Source organism: Danio rerio, chromosome 10 (assembly GCF_052040795.2).
Source record: "Danio rerio strain M-AB ecotype USA chromosome 10, GRCz13ab, whole genome shotgun sequence".
Classification (NCBI taxonomy): domain Eukaryota; kingdom Metazoa; phylum Chordata; class Actinopteri; order Cypriniformes; family Danionidae; genus Danio; species Danio rerio.
The window spans coordinates 41,165,813-41,185,350 of NC_141030.1; the positions used below are offsets into that span (position 1 = coordinate 41,165,813).

A 19,538-nucleotide genomic window follows, 5' to 3' on the forward strand; every position below is an offset into this window, starting at 1 on the left:
ACGTTTCTATTTTTGCGACACATGTTTAGCTTGTGTCGCATGTTTTGCGTGCACTTCGAATTTTCGTTTTTTTCGTGAAATTTAGATTTTAGACACCGTTTCTATTTCTGCGACACATGATTAGCTTGCGTCGCATGTTTTTGTGCACACTTCACATTTTCGATTTTTTTCGTGACATTTCTATTTTAGACACCGTTTCTATTTTTGCGACACATGTTTAGCTTGCGTCGCATGTTTTGCGAAGGCACGGTGTAAGGCACTTGACCAGCCAGTGCACACAGCTGCCTCCTGACCAATCAGAGCACCCCAGGCCAACCGGTCGATCAAGAGAGCACATCAGCTTTCAGATTAATCAGCGCACGTACGGCCCATGAAGAGCACATCAGCTTTCAGATTAATAAGCGCACGTACGGCCACCTGACCAACCAGAGGACCCAGGGTCCAACTGACCAGTCAGAGCACACAAGGCAACCTGACCGATCATAGCACCCTAGCTTTGTGACATTTCTATTTTACACACCGTTTCTATTTTTGCGACAGATGTTTAGCTTGTGTCGCATGTTTAGCGTGCACTTCGAATTTTCGATTTTTTTCGTGACATTTAGATTTTAGACACCGTTTCTATTTCTGCGACACATGATTAGCTTGCGTCGCATGTTTTGGTGCACACTTCACATTTTCGTTTTTTTTAGTGACATTACTATTTTAGACACCGTTTTTATTTTTGCGACACATGTTTAGCTTGTGTCGCATGTTTTGGTGCACACTTCACATTTTCGATTTTTTTCGTGACATTTCTATTTTAGACACGTTTCTATTTTTGCGACACATGTTTAGCTTATGTCGCATGTTTTGCGTGCACTTCACATATTTGATTTTTTTCGTGACATTTAGGTTTTAGACACCGTTTCTATTTCTGCGACACATGTTTAGCTTGTGTCGCATGTTTTGCGTGCACACTTCACATTTTAGATTTTTTTCGTGACATTTCTATTTTAGACACCGTTTCTATTTTTGCGACACATGTTTAGCTTGTGTCGCATGTTTTGCGTGCACTTCACATTTTTTCGATTTTTTTCGTGACATTTCTATTTTAGACACCGTTTCTATTTTTGCGACACATGTTTAGCTTGTGTCGCATGTTTTGCGTGCACTTCGAATTTTCGTTTTTTTTCGTGACATTTAGATTTTAGACACCGTTTCTATTTCTGCGACACATGATTAGCTTGCGTCGCATGTTTTTGTGCACACTTCACATTTTCGATTTTTTTCGTGACATTTCTATTTTAGACACCGTTTCTATTTTTGCGACACATGTTTAGCTTGCGCCGCATGTTTTGCGAAGGCACGGTGTAAGGCACTTGACCAGCCAGTGCACACAGCTGCCTCCTGACCAATCAGAGCACCCCAGGCCAACCGGTCGATCAAGAGAGCACATCAGCTTTCAGATTAATCAGCGCACGTACGGCCCATGAAGAGCACATCAGCTTTCAGATTAATAAGCGCACATACGGCCACCTGACCAACCAGAAGACCCAGGGTCCAACTGACCAGTCAGAGCACACAAGGCAACCTGACCAATCAGAGCACCCTAGCTTTGTGTCCTAACTTTGCACGATATGGCACAGTGGCCATTTCTATTTATGCAACACATGATTAGCTTGCGTCGCATGTTTTGGTGCACACTTGACATTTTCGATTTTTTTGTGACATTTAGATTTTAGACACGTTTCTATTTTTGCGACACATGTTTAGCTTGCGTCGCATGTTTTGCGTGCACTTCACATTATCCATTTTTTCATGACATTTAGATTTTAGACACGTTTCTATTTTTGCGACACATGTTTAGCTTGCGTCGCATGTTTTGGTGCACACTTGACATTTTCGTTTTTTTCGTGACATTTCGATTTTAGACACCGTTTCTATTTTTGCGACACATGTTTAGCTTGCGTCGCATGTTTTGCGTGTACTTCACATTTTCGATTTTTTTCGTGACATTTAGATTTTAGACACCGTTTCTATTTTTGCGACACATGTTTAGCTTGTGTCGCATGTTTTGGTGGACACTTCACATATTTGATTTTTTTCGTGACATTTAGGTTTTAGACACCGTTTCTATTTCTGCGACACATGTTTAGCTTGTGTCGCATGTTTTGCGTGCACACTTCACATTTTAGATTTTTTTCGTGACATTTCTATTTTAGACACCGTTTCTATTTTTGCGACACATGTTTAGCTTGTGTCGCATGTTTTGCGTGCACTTCACATTTTTTATTTTTTTCGTGACATTTCTATTTTAGACACCGTTTCTATTTTTCCGACACATGTTTAGCTTGTGTCGCATGTTTTGCGTGCACTTCGAATTTTCGATTTTTTTCGTGACATTTAGATTTTAGACACCGTTTCTATTTCTGCGACACATGATTAGCTTGCGTCGCATGTTTTTGTGCACACTTCACATTTTCGATTTTTTTTGTGACATTTCTATTTTAGACACCGTTTCTATTTTTGCGACACATGTTTAGCTTGCGTCGCATGTTTTGCGAAGGCACGGTGTAAGGCACTTGACCAGCCAGTGCACACAGCTGCCTCCTGACCAATCAGAGCACCCCAGGCCAACCGGTCGATCAAGAGAGCACATCAGCTTTCAGATTAATCAGCGCACGTACGGCCCATGAAGAGCACATCAGCTTTCAGATTAATAAGCGCACGTACGGCCACCTGACCAACCAGAGGACCCAGGGTCCAACTGACCAGTCAGAGCACACAAGGCAACCTGACCGATCATAGCACCCTAGCTTTGTGACATTTCTATTTTAGACAACGTTTCTATTTTTGCGACACATGTTTAGCTTGTGTCGCATGTTTTGCGTGCACTTCGAATTTTCTTTTTTTCGTGAAATTTAGATTTTAGACACCGTTTCTATTTCTGCGACACATGATTAGCTTGCGTCGCATGTTTTTGTGCACACTTCACATTTTCGATTTTTTTCGTGACATTTCTATTTTAGACACCGTTTCTATTTTTGCGACACATGTTTAGCTTGCGTCGCATGTTTTGCAAAGGCACTGTGTAAGGCACTTGACCAGCCAGTGCACACAGCTGCCTCCTGACCAATCAGAGCACCCCAGGCCAACCGGTCGATCAAGAGAGCACATCAGCTTTCAGATTAATCAGCGCACGTACGGCCCATGAAGAGCACATCAGCTTTCAGATTAATAAGCGCACGTACGGCCACCTGACCAACCAGAGGACCCAGGGTCCAACTGACCAGTCAGAGCACACAAGGCAACCTGACCGATCATAGCACCCTAGCTTTGTGACATTTCTATTTTACACACCGTTTCTATTTTTGCGACACATGTTTAGCTTGTGTCGCATGTTTTGCGTGCACTTCACATATTTGATTTTTTTTGTGACATTTAGGTTTTAGACACCGTTTCTATTTCTGCGACACATGTTTAGCTTGTGTCGCATGTTTTGCGTGCACACTTCACATTTTAGATTTTTTTCGTGACATTTCTATTTTAGACGCCGTTTCTATTTTTGCGACACATGTTTAGCTTGTGTCGCATGTTTTGCGTGCACTTCACATATTTTATTTTTTTCGTGACATTTCTATTTTAGACACCGTTTCTATTTTTGCGACACATGTTTAGCTTGCGTCGCATGTTTTTGTGCACATTTCACATTTTCGATTTTTTTCGTGACATTTCTATTTTAGACACCGTTTCTATTTTTGCGACACATGTTTAGCTTGTGTCGCATGTTTTGGTGCACACTTCACATTTTCGATTTTTTTCGTGACATTTCTATTTTAGACACCGTTTCTATTTTTGCGACACATGTTTAGCTTGCGTCGCATGTTTTGCGAAGGCACGGTGTAAGGCACTTGACCAGCCAGTGCACACAGCTGCCTCCTGACCAATCAGAGCACCCCAGGCCAACCGGTCGATCAAGAGAGCACATCAGCTTTCAGATTAATCAGCGCACGTACGGCCCATGAAGAGCACATCAGCTTTCAGATTAATAAGCGCACGTACGGCCACCTGACCAACCAGAGGACCCAGGGTCCAACTGACCAGTCAGAGCACACAAGGCAACCTGACCGATCATAGCACCCTAGCGTTGTGACATTTCTATTTTACACACCGTTTCTATTTTTGCGACACATGTTTAGCTTGTGTCGCATATTTTGCGTGCACTTCACATATTTGATTTTTTTCGTGACATTTAGGTTTTAGACACCGTTTCTATTTCTGCGACACATGTTTAGCTTGTGTCGCATGTTTTGCGTGCACATTTCACATTTTAGATTTTTTTCGTGACATTTCTATTTTAGACACCGTTTCTATTTTTGCGACACATGTTTAGCTTGTGTCGCATGTTTTGCGTGCACTTCACATTTTTTATTTTTTTCGTGACATTTCTATTTTAGACACCGTTTCTATTTTTGAGACACATGTTTAGCTTGTGTCGCATGTTTTGCGTGCACTTCGAATTTTCGTTTTTTTCGTGACATTTAGATTTTAGACACCGTTTCTATTTCTGCGACACATGATTAGCTTGCGTCGCATGTTTTTGTGCACACTTCACATTTTCGATTTTTTCCGTGACATTTCTATTTTAGACACCGTTTCTATTGTTGCGACACATGTTTAGCTTGTGTCGCATGTTTTGCGTGCACTTCACATATTTGATTTTTTTCGTGACATTTAGGTTTTAGACACCGTTTCTATTTTTGCGACACATGTTTAGCTTGTGTCGCATGTTTTGCGTGCACTTCACATTTTTTATTTTTTTCGTGACATTTCTATTTTAGACACCGTTTCTATTTTTGAGACACATGTTTAGCTTGTGTCGCATGTTTTGCGTGCACTTCGAATTTTCGTTTTTTTCGTGACATTTAGATTTTAGACACCGTTTCTATTTCTGCGACACATGATTAGCTTGCGTCGCATGTTTTTGTGCACACTTCACATTTTCGATTTTTTTTGTGACATTTCTATTTTAGACACCGTTTCTATTTTTGCGACACATGTTTAGCTTGCGTCGCATGTTTTGCGAAGGCACGGTGTAAGGCACTTGACCAGCCAGTGCACACAGCTGCCTCCTGACCAATCAGAGCACCCCAGGCCAACCGGTCGATCAAGAGAGCACATCAGCTTTCAGATTAATCAGCGCACGTACGGCCCATGAAGAGCACATCAGCTTTCAGATTAATAAGCGCACGTACGGCCACCTGACCAACCAGAGGACCCAGGGTCCAACTGACCAGTCAGAGCACACAAGGCAACCTGACCGATCATAGCACCCCAGCTTTGTGACATTTCTATTTTACACACCGTTTCTATTTATGCGACACATGTTTAGCTTGTGTCGCATGTTTTGCGTGCACTTCACATATTTGATTTTTTTCGTGACATTTAGGTTTTAGACACCGTTTCTATTTCTGCGACACATGTTTAGCTTGTGTCGCATGTTTTGCGTGCACACTTCACATTTTAGATTTTTTTCGTGACATTTCTATTTTAGACGCCGTTTCTATTTTTGCGACACATGTTTAGCTTGTGTCGCATGTTTTGCGTGCACTTCACATTTTTTATTTTTTTCGTGACATTTCTATTTTAGACACCGTTTCTATTTTTGCGACACATGTTTAGCTTGTGTCGCATGTTTTGCGTGCACTTCGAATTTTCGTTTTTTTTCGTGACATTTAGATTTTAGACACCGTTTCTATTTCTGCGACACATGATTAGCTTGCGTCGCATGTTTTTGTGCACACTTCACATTTTCGATTTTTTTCGTGACATTTCTATTTTAGACACCGTTTCTATTTTTGCGACACATGTTTAGCTTGCGCCGCATGTTTTGCGAAGGCACGGTGTAAGGCACTTGACCAGCCAGTGCACACAGCTGCCTCCTGACCAATCAGAGCACCCCAGGCCAACCGGTCGATCAAGAGAGCACATCAGCTTTCAGATTAATCAGCGCACGTACGGCCCATGAAGAGCACATCAGCTTTCAGATTAATAAGCGCACGTACGGCCACCTGACCAACCAGAGGACCCAGGGTCCAACTGACCAGTCAGAGCACACAAGGCAACCTGACTGATCATAGCAGCCTAGCTTTGTGACATTTCTATTTTACACACCGTTTCTATTTTTGCGACACATGTTTAGCTTGTGTCGCATGTTTTGCGTGCACTTCACATATTTGACTTTTTTCGTGACATTTAGGTTTTAGACACCGTTTCTATTTCTGCGACACATGTTTAGCTTGTGTCGCATGTTTTGCGTGCACACTTCACATTTTAGATTTTTTTCGTGACATTTCTATTTTAGACACCGTTTCTATTTTTGCGACACATGTTTAGCTTGTGTCGCATGTTTTGCGTGCACTTCACATTTTTTATTTTTTTCGTGACATTTCTATTTTAGACACCGTTTCTATTTTTGCGACACATGTTTAGCTTGTGTTGCATGTTTTGCGTGCACTTCGAATTTTCGATTTTTTTCGTGACATTTAGATTTTAGACACCGTTTCTATTTCTGCGACACATGATTAGCTTGCGTCTCATGTTTTTGTGCACACTTCACATTTTCGATTTTTTTCGTGACATTTCTATTTTAGACACCGTTTCTATTTTTGCGACACATGTTTAGCTTGTGTCGCATGTTTTGGTGCACACTTCACATTTTCGATTTTTTTCGTGACATTTCTATTTTAGACACCGTTTCTATTTTTGCGACACATGTTTAGCTTGCGTCGCATGTTTTGCAAAGGCACGGTGTAAGGCACTTGACCAGCCAGTGCACACAGCTGCCTCCTGACCAATCAGAGCACCCCAGGCCAACCGGTCGATCAAGAGAGCACATCAGCTTTCAGATTAATCAGCGCACGTACGGCCCATGAAGAGCACATCAGCTTTCAGATTAATAAGCGCACGTACGGCCACCTGACCAACCAGAGGACCCAGGGTCCAACTGACCAGTCAGAGCACACAAGGCAACCTGACCGATCATAGCACCCCAGCTTTGTGACATTTCTATTTTACACACCGTTTCTATTTATGCGACACATGTTTAGCTTGTGTCGCATGTTTTGCGTGCACTTCACATATTTGATTTTTTTCGTGACATTTAGGTTTTAGACACCGTTTCTATTTCTGCGACACGTTTAGCTTGTGTCGCATGTTTTGCGTGCACACTTCACATTTTCGATTTTTTTCGTGACATTTCTATTTTAGACGCCGTTTCTATTTTTGCGACACATGTTTAGCTTGTGTCGCATGTTTTGCGTGCACTTCACATTTTTAATTTTTTTCGTGACATTTCTATTTTAGACACCGTTTCTATTTTTGCGACACATGTTTAGCTTGTGTCGCATGTTTTGCGTGCACTTCGAATTTTCGTTTTTTTTCGTGACATTTAGATTTTAGACACCGTTTCTATTTCTGCGACACATGATTAGCTTGCGTCGCATGTTTTTGTGCACACTTCACATTTTCGATTTTTTTCGTGACATTTCTATTTTAGACACCGTTTCTATTTTTGCGACACATGTTTAGCTTGCGCCGCATGTTTTGCGAAGGCACGGTGTATGGCACTTGACCAGCCAGTGCACACAGCTGCCTCCTGACCAATCAGAGCACCCCAGGCCAACCGGTCGATCAAGAGAGCACATCAGCTTTCAGATTAATCAGCGCACGTACGGCCCATGAAGAGCACATCAGCTTTCAGATTAATAAGCGCACATACGGCCACCTGACCAACCAGAAGACCCAGGGTCCAACTGACCAGTCAGAGCACACAAGGCAACCTGACCAATCAGAGCACCCTAGCTTTGTGTCCTAACTTTGCACGATATGGCACAGTGGCCATTTCTATTTATGCAACACATGATTAGCTTGCGTCGCATGTTTTGGTGCACACTTGACATTTTCGATTTTTTTGTGACATTTAGATTTTAGACACGTTTCTATTTTTGCGACACATGTTTAGCTTGCGTCGCATGTTTTGCGTGCACTTCACATTATCCATTTTTTCATGACATTTAGATTTTAGACACGTTTCTATTTTTGCGACACATGTTTAGCTTGCGTCGCATGTTTTGGTGCACACTTGACATTTTCGTTTTTTTCGTGACATTTCGATTTTAGACACCGTTTCTATTTTTGCGACACATGTTTAGCTTGCGTCGCATGTTTTGCGTGCACTTCACATTTTCGATTTTTTTCGTGACATTTAGATTTTAGACACCGTTTCTATTTTTGCGACACATGTTTAGCTTGTGTCGCATGTTTTGGTGCACACTTCACATATTTGATTTTTTTCGTGACATTTAGGTTTTAGACACCGTTTCTATTTCTGCGACACATGTTTAGCTTGTGTCGCATGTTTTGCGTGCACACTTCACATTTTAGATTTTTTTCGTGACATTTCTATTTTAGACACCGTTTCTATTTTTGCGACACATGTTTAGCTTGTGTCGCATGTTTTGCGTGCACTTCACATTTTTTATTTTTTTCGTGACATTTCTATTTTAGACACCGTTTCTATTTTTCCGACACATGTTTAGCTTGTGTCGCATGTTTTGCGTGCACTTCGAATTTTCGATTTTTTTCGTGACATTTAGATTTTAGACACCGTTTCTATTTCTGCGACACATGATTAGCTTGCGTCGCATGTTTTTGTGCACACTTCACATTTTCGATTTTTTTTGTGACATTTCTATTTTAGACACCGTTTCTATTTTTGCGACACATGTTTAGCTTGCGTCGCATGTTTTGCGAAGGCACGGTGTAAGGCACTTGACCAGCCAGTGCACACAGCTGCCTCCTGACCAATCAGAGCACCCCAGGCCAACCGGTCGATCAAGAGAGCACATCAGCTTTCAGATTAATCAGCGCACGTACGGCCCATGAAGAGCACATCAGCTTTCAGATTAATAAGCGCACGTACGGCCACCTGACCAACCAGAGGACCCAGGGTCCAACTGACCAGTCAGAGCACACAAGGCAACCTGACCGATCATAGCACCCTAGCTTTGTGACATTTCTATTTTAGACAACGTTTCTATTTTTGCGACACATGTTTAGCTTGTGTCGCATGTTTTGCGTGCACTTCGAATTTTCGTTTTTTTCGTGAAATTTAGATTTTAGACACCGTTTCTATTTCTGCGACACATGATTAGCTTGCGTCGCATGTTTTTGTGCACACTTCACATTTTCGATTTTTTTCGTGACATTTCTATTTTAGACACCGTTTCTATTTTTGCGACACATGTTTAGCTTGCGTCGCATGTTTTGCGAAGGCACGGTGTAAGGCACTTGACCAGCCAGTGCACACAGCTGCCTCCTGACCAATCAGAGCACCCCAGGCCAACCGGTCGATCAAGAGAGCACATCAGCTTTCAGATTAATCAGCGCACGTACGGCCCATGAAGAGCACATCAGCTTTCAGATTAATAAGCGCACGTACGGCCACCTGACCAACCAGAGGACCCAGGGTCCAACTGACCAGTCAGAGCACACAAGGCAACCTGACCGATCATAGCACCCTAGCTTTGTGACATTTCTATTTTACACACCGTTTCTATTTTTGCGACAGATGTTTAGCTTGTGTCGCATGTTTAGCGTGCACTTCGAATTTTCGATTTTTTTCGTGACATTTAGATTTTAGACACCGTTTCTATTTCTGCGACACATGATTAGCTTGCGTCGCATGTTTTGGTGCACACTTCACATTTTCGTTTTTTTTAGTGACATTACTATTTTAGACACCGTTTTTATTTTTGCGACACATGTTTAGCTTGTGTCGCATGTTTTGGTGCACACTTCACATTTTCGATTTTTTTCGTGACATTTCTATTTTAGACACGTTTCTATTTTTGCGACACATGTTTAGCTTGTGTCGCATGTTTTGCGTGCACTTCACATATTTGATTTTTTTCGTGACATTTAGGTTTTAGACACCGTTTCTATTTCTGCGACACGTTTAGCTTGTGTCGCATGTTTTGCGTGCACACTTCACATTTTCGATTTTTTTCGTGACATTTCTATTTTAGACGCCGTTTCTATTTTTGCGACACATGTTTAGCTTGTGTCGCATGTTTTGCGTGCACTTCACATTTTTAATTTTTTTCGTGACATTTCTATTTTAGACACCGTTTCTATTTTTGCGACACATGTTTAGCTTGTGTCGCATGTTTTGCGTGCACTTCGAATTTTCGTTTTTTTTCGTGACATTTAGATTTTAGACACCGTTTCTATTTCTGCGACACATGATTAGCTTGCGTCGCATGTTTTTGTGCACACTTCACATTTTCGATTTTTTTCGTGACATTTCTATTTTAGACACCGTTTCTATTTTTGCGACACATGTTTAGCTTGCGCCGCATGTTTTGCGAAGGCACGGTGTATGGCACTTGACCAGCCAGTGCACACAGCTGCCTCCTGACCAATCAGAGCACCCCAGGCCAACCGGTCGATCAAGAGAGCACATCAGCTTTCAGATTAATCAGCGCACGTACGGCCCATGAAGAGCACATCAGCTTTCAGATTAATAAGCGCACATACGGCCACCTGACCAACCAGAAGACCCAGGGTCCAACTGACCAGTCAGAGCACACAAGGCAACCTGACCAATCAGAGCACCCTAGCTTTGTGTCCTAACTTTGCACGATATGGCACAGTGGCCATTTCTATTTATGCAACACATGATTAGCTTGCGTCGCAAGTTTTGGTGCACACTTGACATTTTCGATTTTTTTGTGACATTTAGATTTTAGACACGTTTCTATTTTTGCGACACATGTTTAGCTTGCGTCGCATGTTTTGCGTGCACTTCACATTATCCATTTTTTCATGACATTTAGATTTTAGACACGTTTCTATTTTTGCGACACATGTTTAGCTTGCGTCGCATGTTTTGGTGCACACTTGACATTTTCGTTTTTTTCGTGACATTTCGATTTTAGACACCGTTTCTATTTTTGCGACACATGTTTAGCTTGCGTCGCATGTTTTGCGTGCACTTTACATTTTCGATTTTTTTCGTGACATTTAGATTTTAGACACCGTTTCTATTTTTGCGACACATGTTTAGCTTGTGTCGCATGTTTTGGTGCACACTTCACATATTTGATTTTTTTCGTGACATTTAGGTTTTAGACACCGTTTCTATTTCTGCGACACATGTTTAGCTTGTGTCGCATGTTTTGCGTGCACACTTCACATTTTCGATTTTTTTCGTGACATTTCTATTTTAGACGCCGTTTCTATTTTTGCGACACATGTTTAGCTTGTGTCGCATGTTTTGCGTGCACTTCGAATTTTCGTTTTTTTTCGTGACATTTAGATTTTAGACACCGTTTCTATTTCTGCGACACATGATTAGCTTGCGTCGCATGTTTTTGTGCACACTTCACATTTTCGATTTTTTTCGTGACATTTCTATTTTAGACACCGTTTCTATTTTTGCGACACATGTTTAGCTTGCGCCGCATGTTTTGCGAAGGCACGGTGTAAGGCACTTGACCAGCCAGTGCACACAGCTGCCTCCTGACCAATCAGAGCACCCCAGGCCAACCGGTCGATCAAGAGAGCACATCAGCTTTCAGATTAATCAGCGCACGTACGGCCCATGAAGAGCACATCAGCTTTCAGATTAATAAGCGCACATACGGCCACCTGACCAACCAGAAGACCCAGGGTCCAACTGACCAGTCAGAGCACACAAGGCAACCTGACCAATCAGAGCACCCTAGCTTTGTGTCCTAACTTTGCACGATATGGCACAGTGGCCATTTCTATTTATGCAACACATGATTAGCTTGCGTCGCATGTTTTGGTGCACACTTGACATTTTCGATTTTTTTGTGACATTTAGATTTTAGACACGTTTCTATTTTTGCGACACATGTTTAGCTTGCGTCGCATGTTTTGCGTGCACTTCACATTATCCATTTTTTCATGACATTTAGATTTTAGACACGTTTCTATTTTTGCGACACATGTTTAGCTTGCGTCGCATGTTTTGGTGCACACTTGACATTTTCGTTTTTTTCGTGACATTTCGATTTTAGACACCGTTTCTATTTTTGCGACACATGTTTAGCTTGCGTCGCATGTTTTGCGTGCACTTTACATTTTCGATTTTTTTCGTGACATTTAGATTTTAGACACCGTTTCTATTTTTGCGACACATGTTTAGCTTGTGTCGCATGTTTTGGTGCACACTTCACATATTTGATTTTTTTCGTGACATTTAGGTTTTAGACACCGTTTCTATTTCTGCGACACATGTTTAGCTTGTGTCGCATGTTTTGCGTGCACACTTCACATTTTCGATTTTTTTCGTGACATTTCTATTTTAGACGCCGTTTCTATTTTTGCGACACATGTTTAGCTTGTGTCGCATGTTTTGCGTGCACTTCGAATTTTCGTTTTTTTTCGTGACATTTAGATTTTAGACACCGTTTCTATTTCTGCGACACATGATTAGCTTGCGTCGCATGTTTTTGTGCACACTTCACATTTTCGATTTTTTTCGTGACATTTCTATTTTAGACACCGTTTCTATTTTTGCGACACATGTTTAGCTTGCGCCGCATGTTTTGCGAAGGCACGGTGTAAGGCACTTGACCAGCCAGTGCACACAGCTGCCTCCTGACCAATCAGAGCACCCCAGGCCAACCGGTCGATCAAGAGAGCACATCAGCTTTCAGATTAATCAGCGCACGTACGGCCCATGAAGAGCACATCAGCTTTCAGATTAATAAGCGCACATACGGCCACCTGACCAACCAGAAGACCCAGGGTCCAACTGACCAGTCAGAGCACACAAGGCAACCTGACCAATCAGAGCACCCTAGCTTTGTGTCCTAACTTTGCACGATATGGCACAGTGGCCATTTCTATTTATGCAACACATGATTAGCTTGCGTCGCATGTTTTGGTGCACACTTGACATTTTCGATTTTTTTGTGACATTTAGATTTTAGACACGTTTCTATTTTTGCGACACATGTTTAGCTTGCGTCGCATGTTTTGCGTGCACTTCACATTATCCATTTTTTCATGACATTTAGATTTTAGACACGTTTCTATTTTTGCGACACATGTTTAGCTTGCGTCGCATGTTTTGGTGCACACTTGACATTTTCGTTTTTTTCGTGACATTTCGATTTTAGACACCGTTTCTATTTTTGCGACACATGTTTAGCTTGCGTCGCATGTTTTGCGTGTACTTCACATTTTCGATTTTTTTCGTGACATTTAGATTTTAGACACCGTTTCTATTTTTGCGACACATGTTTAGCTTGTGTCGCATGTTTTGGTGCACACTTCACATATTTGATTTTTTTCGTGACATTTAGGTTTTAGACACCGTTTCTATTTCTGCGACACATGTTTAGCTTGTGTCGCATGTTTTGCGTGCACACTTCACATTTTAGATTTTTTTCGTGACATTTCTATTTTAGACACCGTTTCTATTTTTGCGACACATGTTTAGCTTGTGTCGCATGTTTTGCGTGCACTTCACATTTTTTATTTTTTTCGTGACATTTCTATTTTAGACACCGTTTCTATTTTTCCGACACATGTTTAGCTTGTGTCGCATGTTTTGCGTGCACTTCGAATTTTCGATTTTTTTCGTGACATTTAGATTTTAGACACCGTTTCTATTTCTGCGACACATGATTAGCTTGCGTCGCATGTTTTTGTGCACACTTCACATTTTCGATTTTTTTTGTGACATTTCTATTTTAGACACCGTTTCTATTTTTGCGACACATGTTTAGCTTGCGTCGCATGTTTTGCGAAGGCACGGTGTAAGGCACTTGACCAGCCAGTGCACACAGCTGCCTCCTGACCAATCAGAGCACCCCAGGCCAACCGGTCGATCAAGAGAGCACATCAGCTTTCAGATTAATCAGCGCACGTACGGCCCATGAAGAGCACATCAGCTTTCAGATTAATAAGCGCACGTACGGCCACCTGACCAACCAGAGGACCCAGGGTCCAACTGACCAGTCAGAGCACACAAGGCAACCTGACCGATCATAGCACCCTAGCTTTGTGACATTTCTATTTTAGACAACGTTTCTATTTTTGCGACACATGTTTAGCTTGTGTCGCATGTTTTGCGTGCACTTCGAATTTTCGTTTTTTTCGTGACATTTCGATTTTAGACACCGTTTCTATTTCTGCGACACATGATTAGCTTGCGTCGCATGTTTTTGTGCACACTTCACATTTTCGATTTTTTTCGTGACATTTCTATTTTAGACACCGTTTCTATTTTTGCGACACATGTTTAGCTTGTGTCGCATGTTTTGGTGCACACTTCACATTTTCGATTTTTTTCGTGACATTTCTATTTTAGACACCGTTTCTATTTTTGCGACACATGTTTAGCTTGCGTCGCATGTTTTGCGAAGGCACGGTGTAAGGCACTTGACCAGCCAGTGCACACAGCTGCCTCCTGACCAATCAGAGCACCCCAGGCCAACCGGTCGATCAAGAGAGCACATCAGCTTTCAGATTAATCAGCGCACGTACGGCCCATGAAGAGCACATCAGCTTTCAGATTAATAAGCGCACGTACGGCCACCTGACCAACCAGAGGACCCAGGGTCCAACTGACCAGTCAGAGCACACAAGGCAACCTGACCGATCATAGCACCCTAGCTTTGTGACATTTCTATTTTACACACCGTTTCTATTTTTGCGACACATGTTAAGCTTGTGTCGCATGTTTTGCGTGCACTTCACATATTTGATTTTTTTCGTGACATTTAGGTTTTAGACACCGTTTCTATTTCTGCGACACATGTTTAGCTTGTGTCGCATGTTTTGCGTGCACACTTCACATTTTAGATTTTTTTCGTGACATTTCTATTTTAGACACCGTTTCTATTTTTGCGACACATGTTTAGCTTGTGTCGCATGTTTTGCGTGCACTTCACATTTTTTATTTTTTTCGTGACATTTCTATTTTAGACACCGTTTCTATTTTTGCGACACATGTTTAGCTTGTGTCGCATGTTTTGCGTGCACTTCGAATTTTCGTTTTTTTTCGTGACATTTAGATTTTAGACACCGTTTCTATTTCTGCGACACATGATTAGCTTGCGTCGCATGTTTTTGTGCACACTTCACATTTTCGATTTTTTTCGTGACATTTCTATTTTAGACACCGTTTCTATTTTTGCGACACATGTTTAGCTTGCGTCGCATGTTTTTGTGCACACTTCACATTTTCGATTTTTTTCGTGACATTTCTATTTTAGACACCGTTTCTATTTTTGCGACACATGTTTAGCTTGCGTCGCATGTTTTGCGAAGGCACGGTGTAAGGCACTTGACCAGCCAGTGCACACAGCTGCCTCCTGACCAATCAGAGCACCCCAGGCCAACCGGTCGATCAAGAGAGCACATCAGCTTTCAGATTAATCAGCGCACGTACGGCCCATGAAGAGCACATCAGCTTTCAGATTAATAAGCGCACGTACGGCCACCTGACCAACCAGAGGACCCAGGGTCCAACTGACCAGTCAGAGCACACAAGGCAACCTGACCGATCATAGCACCCTAGCTTTGTGACATTTCTATTTTACACACCGTTTCTATTTTTGCGACACATGTTTAGCTTGTGTCGCATGTTTTGCGTGCACTTCACATATTTGATTTTTTCGTGACATTTAGGTTTTAGACACCGTTTTTATTTTTGCGACACATGTTTAGCTTGTGTCGCATGTTTTGCGTGCACACTTCACATTTTAGATTTTTTTCGTGACATTTCTATTTTAGACACCGTTTCTATTTTTGCGACACATGTTTAGCTTGTGTCGCATGTTTTGCGTGCACTTCACATTTTTTATTTTTTTCGTGACATTTCTATTTTAGACACCGTTTCTATTTTTGCGACACATGTTTAGCTTGCGTCGCATGTTTTGCGTGCACTTCGAATTTTCGTTTTTTTTCGTGACATTTAGATTTTAGACACCGTTTCTATTTCTGCGACACATGATTAGCTTGCGTCGCATGTTTTTGTGCACACTTCACATTTTCGATTTTTTTCGTGACATTTCTATTTTAGACACCGTTTCTATTTTTGCGACACATGTTTAGCTTGCGCCGCATGTTTTGCGAAGGCACGGTGTAAGGCACTTGACCAGCCAGTGCACACAGCTGCCTCCTGACCAATCAGAGCACCCCAGGCCAACCGGTCGATCAAGAGAGCACATCAGCTTTCAGATTAATCAGCGCACGTACGGCCCATGAAGAGCACATCAGCTTTCAGATTAATAAGCGCACATACGGCCACCTGACCAACCAGAAGACCCAGGGTCCAACTGACCAGTCAGAGCACACAAGGCAACCTGACCAATCAGAGCACCCTAGCTTTGTGTCCTAACTTTGCACGATATGGCACAGTGGCCATTTCTATTTATGCAACACATGATTAGCTTGCGTCGCATGTTTTGGTGCACACTTGACATTTTCGATTTTTTTGTGACATTTAGATTTTAGACACGTTTCTATTTTTGCGACACATGTTTAGCTTGCGTCGCATGTTTTGCGTGCACTTCACATTATCCATTTTTTCATGACATTTAGATTTTAGACACGTTTCTATTTTTGCGACACATGTTTAGCTTGCGTCGCATGTTTTGGTGCACACTTGACATTTTCGTTTTTTTCGTGACATTTCGATTTTAGACACCGTTTCTATTTTTGCGACACATGTTTAGCTTGCGTCGCATGTTTTGCGTGTACTTCACATTTTCGATTTTTTTCGTGACATTTAGATTTTAGACACCGTTTCTATTTTTGCGACACATGTTTAGCTTGTGTCGCATGTTTTGGTGCACACTTCACATATTTGATTTTTTTCGTGACATTTAGGTTTTAGACACCGTTTCTATTTCTGCGACACATGTTTAGCTTGTGTCGCATGTTTTGCGTGCACACTTCACATTTTAGATTTTTTTCGTGACATTTCTATTTTAGACACCGTTTCTATTTTTGCGACACATGTTTAGCTTGTGTCGCATGTTTTGCGTGCACTTCACATTTTTTATTTTTTTCGTGACATTTCTATTTTAGACACCGTTTCTATTTTTCCGACACATGTTTAGCTTGTGTCGCATGTTTTGCGTGCACTTCGAATTTTCGATTTTTTTCGTGACATTTAGATTTTAGACACCGTTTCTATTTCTGCGACACATGATTAGCTTGCGTCGCATGTTTTTGTGCACACTTCACATTTTCGATTTTTTTTGTGACATTTCTATTTTAGACACCGTTTCTATTTTTGCGACACATGTTTAGCTTGCGTCGCATGTTTTGCGAAGGCACGGTGTAAGGCACTTGACCAGCCAGTGCACACAGCTGCCTCCTGACCAATCAGAGCACCCCAGGCCAACCGGTCGATCAAGAGAGCACATCAGCTTTCAGATTAATCAGCGCACGTACGGCCCATGAAGAGCACATCAGCTTTCAGATTAATAAGCGCACGTACGGCCACCTGACCAACCAGAGGACCCAGGGTCCAACTGACCAGTCAGAGCACACAAGGCAACCTGACCGATCATAGCACCCTAGCTTTGTGACATTTCTATTTTAGACAACGTTTCTATTTTTGCGACACATGTTTAGCTTGTGTCGCATGTTTTGCGTGCACTTCGAATTTTCGTTTTTTTCGTGACATTTCGATTTTAGACACCGTTTCTATTTCTGCGACACATGATTAGCTTGCGTCGCATGTTTTTGTGCACACTTCACATTTTCGATTTTTTTCGTGACATTTCTATTTTAGACACCGTTTCTATTTTTGCGACACATGTTTAGCTTGTGTCGCATGTTTTGGTGCACACTTCACATTTTCGATTTTTTTCGTGACATTTCTATTTTAGACACCGTTTCTATTTTTGCGACACATGTTTAGCTTGCGTCGCATGTTTTGCGAAGGCACGGTGTAAGGCACTTGACCAGCCAGTGCACACAGCTGCCTCCTGACCAATCAGAGCACCCCAGGCCAACCGGTCGATCAAGAGAGCACATCAGCTTTCAGATTAATCAGCGCACGTACGGCCCATGAAGAGCACATCAGCTTTCAGATTAATAAGCGCACGTACGGCCACCTGACCAACCAGAGGACCCAGGGTCCAACTGACCAGTCAGAGCACACAAGGCAACCTGACCGATCATAGCACCCTAGCTTTGTGACATTTCTATTTTACACACCGTTTCTATTTTTGCGACACATGTTAAGCTTGTGTCGCATGTTTTGCGTGCACTTCACATATTTGATTTTTTTCGTGACATTTAGGTTTTAGACACCGTTTCTATTTCTGCGACACATGTTTAGCTTGTGTCGCATGTTTTGCGTGCACACTTCACATTTTAGATTTTTTTCGTGACATTTCTATTTTAGACACCGTTTCTATTTTTGCGACACATGTTTAGCTTGTGTCGCATGTTTTGCGTGCACTTCACATTTTTTATTTTTTTCGTGACATTTCTATTTTAGACACCGTTTCTATTTTTGCGACACATGTTTAGCTTGTGTCGCATGTTTTGCGTGCACTTCGAATTTTCGTTTTTTTTCGTGACATTTAGATTTTAGACACCGTTTCTATTTCTGCGACACATGATTAGCTTGCGTCGCATGTTTTTGTGCACACTTCACATTTTCGATTTTTTTCGTGACATTTCTATTTTAGACACCGTTTCTATTTTTGCGACACATGTTTAGCTTGCGTCGCATGTTTTTGTGCACACTTCACATTTTCGATTTTTTTCGTGACATTTCTATTTTAGACACCGTTTCTATTTTTGCGACACATGTTTAGCTTGCGTCGCATGTTTTGCGAAGGCACGGTGTAAGGCACTTGACCAGCCAGTGCACACAGCTGCCTCCTGACCAATCAGAGCACCCCAGGCCAACCGGTCGATCAAGAGAGCACATCAGCTTTCAGATTAATCAGCGCACGTACGGCCCATGAAGAGCACATCAGCTTTCAGATTAATAAGCGCACGTACGGCCACCTGACCAACCAGAGGACCCAGGGTCCAACTGACCAGTCAGAGCACACAAGGCAACCTGACCGATCATAGCACCCTAGCTTTGTGACATTTCTATTTTACACACCGTTTCTATTTTTGCGACACATGTTTAGCTTGTGTCGCATGTTTTGCGTGCACTTCACATATTTGATTTTTTCGTGACATTTAGGTTTTAGACACCGTTTTTATTTTTGCGACACATGTTTAGCTTGTGTCGCATGTTTTGCGTGCACACTTCACATTTTAGATTTTTTTCGTGACATTTCTATTTTAGACACCGTTTCTATTTTTGCGACACATGTTTAGCTTGTGTCGCATGTTTTGCGTGCACTTCACATTTTTTATTTTTTTCGTGACATTTCTATTTTAGACACCGTTTCTATTTTTGCGACACATGTTTAGCTTGCGTCGCATGTTTTGCGTGCACTTCGAATTTTCGTTTTTTTTCGTGACATTTA

At 41.8% G+C, this 19,538-nt stretch overlaps 2 protein-coding genes and 1 long non-coding RNA gene across 3 annotated transcripts in view; 1 reads left to right on the forward strand and 2 right to left on the reverse strand.

The window, feature by feature from the left end:
• The window catches only part of cuedc1a (CUE domain containing 1a), a 529,149-nt gene that overhangs the window by 314,061 nt on the left and 195,550 nt on the right, over positions 1–19,538 (forward strand). The window lies entirely within an intron of this gene.
• Positions 1–19,538, reverse strand: part of si:dkey-65j4.2 — a 71,569-nt gene that overhangs the window by 31,677 nt on the left and 20,354 nt on the right. The window lies entirely within an intron of this gene.
• Positions 12,555–14,969, reverse strand: LOC147842170 (uncharacterized). Its single transcript, XR_015501474.1, has 3 exons — positions 14,621–14,969; positions 13,280–14,004; positions 12,555–12,887 (listed from the first exon to the last, which is right to left on the reverse strand). It is a non-coding gene; the product is annotated as an uncharacterized LOC147842170 (long non-coding RNA).